The 7,500-nt window shown below is 60.6% G+C and overlaps 1 pseudogene; it reads left to right on the top strand.

The window, feature by feature from the left end:
- Window positions 1–6,229: 6,229 nt before the first annotated feature.
- Window positions 6,230–7,500, top strand: LOC145274698 (small subunit ribosomal RNA; annotated as a pseudogene; the record flags this gene model as incomplete).

The following is a 7,500-nucleotide window of genomic DNA, read 5'->3' as shown; positions in this document are numbered from 1 at the left end:
CCGGGACAGCACCCCCATCCAACTAAGGGGTGTCCCCCGGGGGCCAGGGGGACCTCGTCCAGGTCGGCCGGGCGCTTCCAGACGCCTACCGACACCGGTCAGGTCGGCGAGGCTCCCGGCGGCCCCGAGCGGGACCACAGGTTGCGGAAGGCGTCCAAGTGAGCGGCGGCGAGAGGCGGAGGCCCCCGGGGTCGACTCCGCGGCCCCCGGGTCGGTGTGCGGGCCTCCAGAGCTCGATAAAGTAGTGGTGTCGCTAGCGGTCGAGAAGGCACTTTTCGACGCCTACTGCCACCCCCACATGGCGGTAGGGCAAAACTGGAAAATCGCCGACCAGAAATGTCGCTTCGTATAATCGACGTTTTTTTTGACCACCATTTTCAGGTGTCGGAGGTGGGTCTGGACGAATACCAACACCATTTCTGGGGTTTCACAACCGCCCGGCTTCTCCGACATATGTTGGAAAGGAGTAGCGATCGAGCGACGGGGGCTGTCGGTAGGCGGCCGCGGGTTGCATGTGTGCCCGGGACAGCACCCCCATCCAACTAAGGGGTGTCCCCCGGGGGCCAGGGGGACCTCGTCCAGGTCGGCCGGGCGCTTCCAGACGCCTACCGACACCGGTCAGGTCGGCGAGGCTCCCGGCGGCCCCGAGCGGGACCACAGGTTGCGGAAGGCGTCCAAGTGAGCGGCGGCGAGAGGCGGAGGCCCCCGGGGTCGACTCCGCGGCCCCCGGGTCGGTGTGCGGGCCTCCAGAGCTCGATAAAGTAGTGGTGTCGCTAGCGGTCGAGAAGGCACTTTTCGACGCCTACTGCCACCCCCACATGGCGGTAGGCGCAAAACTGGAAAATCGCCGACCAGAAATGTCGCTTCGTATAATCGACGTTTTTTTTGACCACCATTTTCAGGTGTCGGAGGTGGGTCTGGACGAATACCAACACCATTTCTGGGGTTTCACAACCGCCCGGCTTCTCCGACATATGTTGGAAAGGAGTAGCGATCGAGCGACGGGGGGCTGTCGGTAGGCGGCCGCGGGTTGCATGTGTGCCCGGGACAGCACCCCCATCCAACTAAGGGGTGTCCCCCGGGGGCCAGGGGGACCTCGTCCAGGTCGGCCGGGCGCTTCCAGACGCCTACCGACACCGGTCAGGTCGGCGAGGCTCCCGGCGGCCCCGAGCGGGACCACAGGTTGCGGAAGGCGTCCAAGTGAGCGGCGGCGAGAGGCGGAGGCCCCCGGGGTCGACTCCGCGGCCCCCGGGTCGGTGTGCGGGCCTCCAGAGCTCGATAAAGTAGTGGTGTCGCTAGCGGTCGAGAAGGCACTTTTCGACGCCTACTGCCACCCCCACATGGCGGTAGGCGCAAAACTGGAAAATCGCCGACCAGAAATGTCGCTTCGTATAATCGACGTTTTTTTTGACCACCATTTTCAGGTGTCGGAGGTGGGTCTGGACGAATACCAACACACATTTCTGGGGTTTCACAACCGCCCGGCTTCTCCGACATATGTTGGAAAGGAGTAGCGATCGAGCGACGGGGGCTGTCGGTAGGCGGCCGCGGGTTGCATGTGTGCCCGGGACAGCACCCCCATCCAACTAAGGGGTGTCCCCCGGGGGCCAGGGGGACCTCGTCCAGGTCGGCCGGGCGCTTCCAGACGCCTACCGACACCGGTCAGGTCGGCGAGGCTCCCGGCGGCCCCGAGCGGGACCACAGGTTGCGGAAGGCGTCCAAGTGAGCGGCGGCGAGAGGCGGAGGCCCCGGGGTCGACTCCGCGGCCCCCGGGTCGGTGTGCGGGCCTCCAGAGCTCGATAAAGTAGTGGTGTCGCTAGCGGTCGAGAAGGCACTTTTCGACGCCTACTGCCACCCCCACATGGCGGTAGGCGCAAAACTGGAAAATCGCCGACCAGAAATGTCGCTTCGTATAATCGACGTTTTTTTTGACCACCATTTTCAGGTGTCGGAGGTGGGTCTGGACGAATACCAACACCATTTCTGGGGTTTCACAACCGCCCGGCTTCTCCGACATATGTTGGAAAGGAGTAGCGATCGAGCGACGGGGGCTGTCGGTAGGCGGCCGCGGGTTGCATGTGTGCCGGGACAGCACCCCCATCCAACTAAGGGGTGTCCCCGGGGGGCCAGGGGGACCTCGTCCAGGTCGGCCGGGCGCTTCCAGACGCCTACCGACACCGGTCAGGTCGGCGAGGCTCCCGGCGGCCCGAGCGGGACCACAGGTTGCGGAAGGCGTCCAAGTGAGCGGCCGGCGAGAGGCCGGAGGCCCCGGGGTCGACTCCGCGGCCCCCCGGGTCGGTGTGCGGGCCTCCCAGAGCTCGATAAAGTAGTGGTGTCCGCTAGCGGTCGAGAAGGCACTTTTCGACGCCTACTGCCACCCCCACATGGCGGTAGGCGCAAAACTGGAAAATCGCCGACCAGAAATGTCGCTTCGTATTAATCGACGTTTTTTTTGACCACCATTTCAGGTGTCGGAGGTGGGTCTGGACGAATACCAACACCATTTCTGGGGTTTCACAACCGCCCGGCTTCTCCGACATATGTTGGAAAGGAGTAGCGATCGAGCGACGGGGGCTGTCGGTAGGCGGCCGCGGGTTGCATGTGTGCCCGGGACAGCACCCCCATCCAACTAAGGGGTGTCCCCCGGGGGCCAGGGGGACCTCGTCCAGGTCGGCCGGGCGCTTCCAGACGCCTACCGACACCGGTCAGGTCGGCGAGGCTCCCGGCGGCCCCGAGCGGGACCACAGGTTGCGGAAGGCGTCCAAGTGAGCGGCGGCGAGAGGCGGAGGCCCCCGGGGGTCGACTCCGCGGCCCCCGGGTCGGTGTGCGGGCCTCCAGAGCTCGATAAAGTAGTGGTGTCGCTAGCGGTCGAGAAGGCACTTTTCGACGCCTACTGCCACCCCCACATGGCGGTAGGTGTAAAATCGGAATAGACCGGACCAGGAATGTCGAGGGGGAAAAAAATGACAAAGTCCTGGTGTGCCTAGCCTACGAGAAGGCACTTTGCGACGCCTACCGACATCCCCATGTGGCAGTAGGCGTAAAACTGGAAAATCGCCGACCAGAAATGTCGCTTCGTATAATCGACGTTTTTTTGACCACCATTTTCAGGTGTCGGGGTGGGTCTGGACAAATACCAACACCATTTCTGGGGTTTTCCAGTTTGAAAGTTTTATGTGTGCCCGGGACAGCACCCCCATCCAACTAAGGGGTGTCCCCCGGGGGCCAGGGGGACCTCGTCCAGGTCGGCCGGGCGCTTCCAGACGCCTACCGACACCGGTCAGGTCGGCGAGGCTCCCGGCGGCCCCGAGCGGGACCACAGGTTGCGGAAGGCGTCCAAGTGAGCGGCGGCGAGAGGCGGAGGCCCCCGGGGTCGACTCCGCGGCCCCCGGGTCGGTGTGCGGGCCTCCAGAGCTCGATAAAGTAGTGGTGTCGCTAGCGGTCGAGAAGGCACTTTTCGACGCCTACTGCCACCCCCACATGGCGGTAGGTGTAAAATCGGAATAGACCGGACCAGGAATGTCGAGGGGGAAAAAAATGACAAAGTCCTGGTGTGCCTAGCCTACGAGAAGGCACTTTGCGACGCCCTACCGACATCCCCATGTGGCAGTAGGCGTAAAACTGGAAAATCGCCGACCAGAAATGTCGCTTCGTATAATCGACGTTTTTTTGACCACCATTTTCAGGTGTCGGAGGTGGGTCTGGACAAATACCAACACCATTTTCTGGGGTTTTCCAGTTTGAAAGTTTTATAAAACATGTTCGGTAGGAAGCACACTTTGGTGTGTCGGTTCGTCGGAGCAGCGACTCTTTGCCTCGTGGTGGTCCGGAACGTCTCTACGGGCTTGTCGCAAAGGCGTCAGAAAGTGGCATCTCCGCCGCCTAGGGCTGTCACCGTTATCGCTGTCGCCCCGCGCTCCAACTTGTTTTGATCCGCCGCCTTCGTTCCTGCCAACCGTGCGCCCGCTCATCGTCGTTAGGTTATAATACGTGGTACGTGTGTGTGCTTCTCCGTGGACCTAGGGCTGCTCGACGTGTCGAACGATATGTTGGAACAACTAACGGCTCCTTTTCCTGGTTCCATAGTCGTCGTGGTACCCGCGTCGTCAGCCATATCTATGTCCACCATGTTTAGCCGATACGTTTGCTGCAGCTTCTGCTTCCGCCTCAGCGTTCGCCGCTCTCAGCCGCCGCTGTTGTTGCTGCCGTTCTGCCATTCAACCACTACCTGCGAATCTTTCGATGATCGGCCGAACGACCCATCGCTGTGCGACCGATAAATCCTCCGGATTAGGGAGAAACGCCGCCGCTCTCTGCCGCCGTCGAACGGAAAAACGTACATTGTAACGAACGAACGAACGAACGAACGAATTAACGAACGAGCGAACAAACAAACAAAAATAGCCGCGGGGGATGCACTATGTAGATCCTGATCCCCTTGTAACCATACGTACGTTGTTCGATGCTCTCCCGTCCTGGAAGTCGCCGCAGCAAACAGGAGGATGAGCAGCAGCAGGCGCCGCCGCCGTAACCGCCGCCTGCCTGCCGCCTCCTACTCCTGTCAGCGTCCGATCTCACAGCCGTGTGAACGTTCGCTGACACCCGATTTCTTTCCGTCTGGCAAAACCTTGGACGTCCCGCTCGCGGTACACGTGCTGCAGCGACTTCTCGTCCGACAACGCATAAGCGTCGACGTCTGCCGCCGCATCTTCTGATACGTGGACGGTGATAGCGCTAGTCCCTTCTTGCGCCACCTCCACCTTTGTTAGCGCCAAAGAAGATCGATCGAGCAGTCGTGGTCGCAGTCGATAACCCGTTTTCACCGTCCGCAGTTCCCAAGCCGCCGATCAAGTCGTTGCTCTTCTTGTTCGTTCTTCCCATACCGTCGATTTGCACGGCTGCCGGATGAGCCATCCTCTGTCCGGCGAAGCGCTCACGTCAGTGATCGATACTTGCACCGACAGTCCTCCCGCTCGCGACTCGGTGCTCGAATCGGACTCGTTCGTTTTTATCTCGATGCGATTGTGAAAAGGGGGACCGGTCGTCAATGTCGTGTGTGTCGACGATGTTGTTCGCCCGGTCCGCCGCGTTGTTGTCGTTTTTTTTTTTTTTTTTTTCCCCTAACGTTCGCCGTCGCACGGACGAAAGGGTGAGAAAAAAAAAAAGCTCGAAAAAGCCGCCCAAAAAATCGGACCGAGGAGCCGCTTGCGAGAACGCGCCATGTGCACGTTGTCTCTCCTCGGTTTTCCGAGCACGAACACGACGCCGGTCGGTCGGTCGGTCGACGAAGGCGACGACGAAGGTGACGGGAAAATTTACGCCGCCGCTGCCCTGGTCCAGCTCCTCCCCGATGACGGCTGTGATGTTGACGTTGACGTTGGCGACGACGACGACGACGACGGAGACGACGACGACGACGAGACGGCATCGATGGCGACCACGATGACGACGACCTCGACGAGTTCAGTCTGCACCTTGACCTCCGATGTCCGTGTGCACTGCCGTCGTGCTGTTTGTCGTTTGTCGTATGTATCGCTGTCAAGGGTGCCGTTGTCGTTGTTGTTGTCGACGTTGTTGCTTGCTCTCTCGTCTCGGTCGGTTGGTACGTTGATGACGACGACGACGACGAAGACGACGACGACGACGACGAGACGGCATCGATGGCGACCACGATGACGACGACCTCGACGATTCCAGTCTGCACCTTGACCTCCGATGTCCGTGTGCACTGCCGTCGTGCTGTTTGTCGTTTGTCGTATGTATCGCTGTCAAGGGTGCCGTTGTCGATGTTGTTGTTGTCGACGCTGTCGTCTGTTCTCTCTTCTCGGCCGGCTGTGACGTGGACGTTGACGACGACGACGACGAGACGGAATCGATGGCGACCACGATGACGACGACCTCGGCGAGTTCAGTCTGCACCTTGACCCTCGATGTCCGTGTGCACTGCCGTCGTGCTGCTTGTCGTTTGTCGTATGTATCGCTGTCAAGGGTGCCGTTGTCGTTGTTGTTGTCGACGTTGGTCGCTTTCGTTCTTTGAGTCTCGGTCTCGGTCCAAGTCAGGGGAGAAACAAAAAAGAGGCCATCAGCGCGGGCAGCGCGCTTCTACTGACGGCGAACCTCCTCGAAAAACAAATAAACACGTGCCCGTCGTTGTAGTTGTCTGTCTTATGTCGGTCGGTCGGTCGGTCGGTCTGTCGTTCTGTCGAAACAAAGTCCCAAATTCCAACGATACCTGGTTGATCCTGCCAGTAGTCATATGCTTGTCTCAAAGCTTAAGCCATGCAAGTGTAAGTTCACGCCACGCATTAGAACGGGCGAAACCGCGAATGGCTCAGGAACCGGACCTAATCCTCGGGACCGTATTCCTCCTCGGAGGCGATGGATAACTGTGGCAATTCTAGAGCTAATACATGTGACACAGGCCGCGATCGGTCGGCGCGCCGTCGTCGCCACGCCTCGCGCGCTGGCACCCGCGTCGGCCGTTCCGGGTCGCGGCGCTACATATTAGACTGAGACCGATGCGCGTCATTCCGTCCTCCCGTCGTCGGCGTTCCCGCTCGCGGGTCCGTTCGGTGGCGGGGCTCATAGGGCGGCGCGCTCCGCTTTGGTGACTCTGGATAACTCACTGGTCGATCGCACGAGCTTTCACGCCCGGCGACGGGTCTCTCGAGGGTCCGCCCTATCAACTGTCGACGGTCGGTTAAGTGCCTACCGTGGTTACTACGGGTAACGGGGAATCGGGGTTCGATTCCGGAGAGGGAGCATGCGAAACGGCTACCACATCCAAGGAAGGCAGCAGGCGCGCAAATTACCCACTCCCGGCACGGGGAGGTAGTGACGAAAAATAACGACGCGGGACTCTGTCGAGGCCCCGCGATCGGAATGAGTACACTTCAAATCCGTTAACGAGGACCAACCGGAGGGCAAGTCTGGTGCCAGCAGCCGCGGTAATTCCAGCTCCGGTAGCGTATATTAAAGTTGTTGCGGTTAAAAAGCTCGTAGTCCGAACTCGGGTTCGTGGTCGCGCAAGCGGCCCCGGGGCGGCGGCGCCATCGTCCGTCGTTGACTTTGGTCGTCCGTTCGCATTCCCGGCCCTTTCCGCCGGTGTCAACCGCTAGCATACCCGCCACGCGGTCCTGCCGGCGAGGTGGACGAGGAGGTCGTGATCGGGATCCGGGAAAAAAAAAAACAAGTGGTCGTCGGTTCGGTTCCGGGAGTAGTCTAACGGGGGGTGCTACGTGTGTGTGTTTGGGTGTGTTCATTCGCATCCCCGCACTCTGACCCCCGCGCTTCTCTCCCTCTCCCTTTCCGCGCGTTCCTCTTTTTTTTTGAACCCCCCGGTCCGCTCCGAGTCCCTGCTTCGTGTCTTGTCTGCGCGCGTGTTGCGGTCGGCGGTTTCTCCTCCAAGGGTGCTCTTAACCGAGTGTCCGCGGCGGCCGGTACGTTCACTTTGAAAAAATTAGAGTGCTCAGAGCGGGCTGTTCAAGCTTGCATACGATA

This window comes from Euprymna scolopes, unplaced genomic scaffold, assembly GCF_053919585.1.
Source record: "Euprymna scolopes isolate OS-2025 unplaced genomic scaffold, ASM5391958v1 sca410, whole genome shotgun sequence".
NCBI classification, from domain to species: domain Eukaryota; kingdom Metazoa; phylum Mollusca; class Cephalopoda; order Sepiida; family Sepiolidae; genus Euprymna; species Euprymna scolopes.
This window is presented reverse-complemented; position numbering and strand designations above follow the sequence as displayed.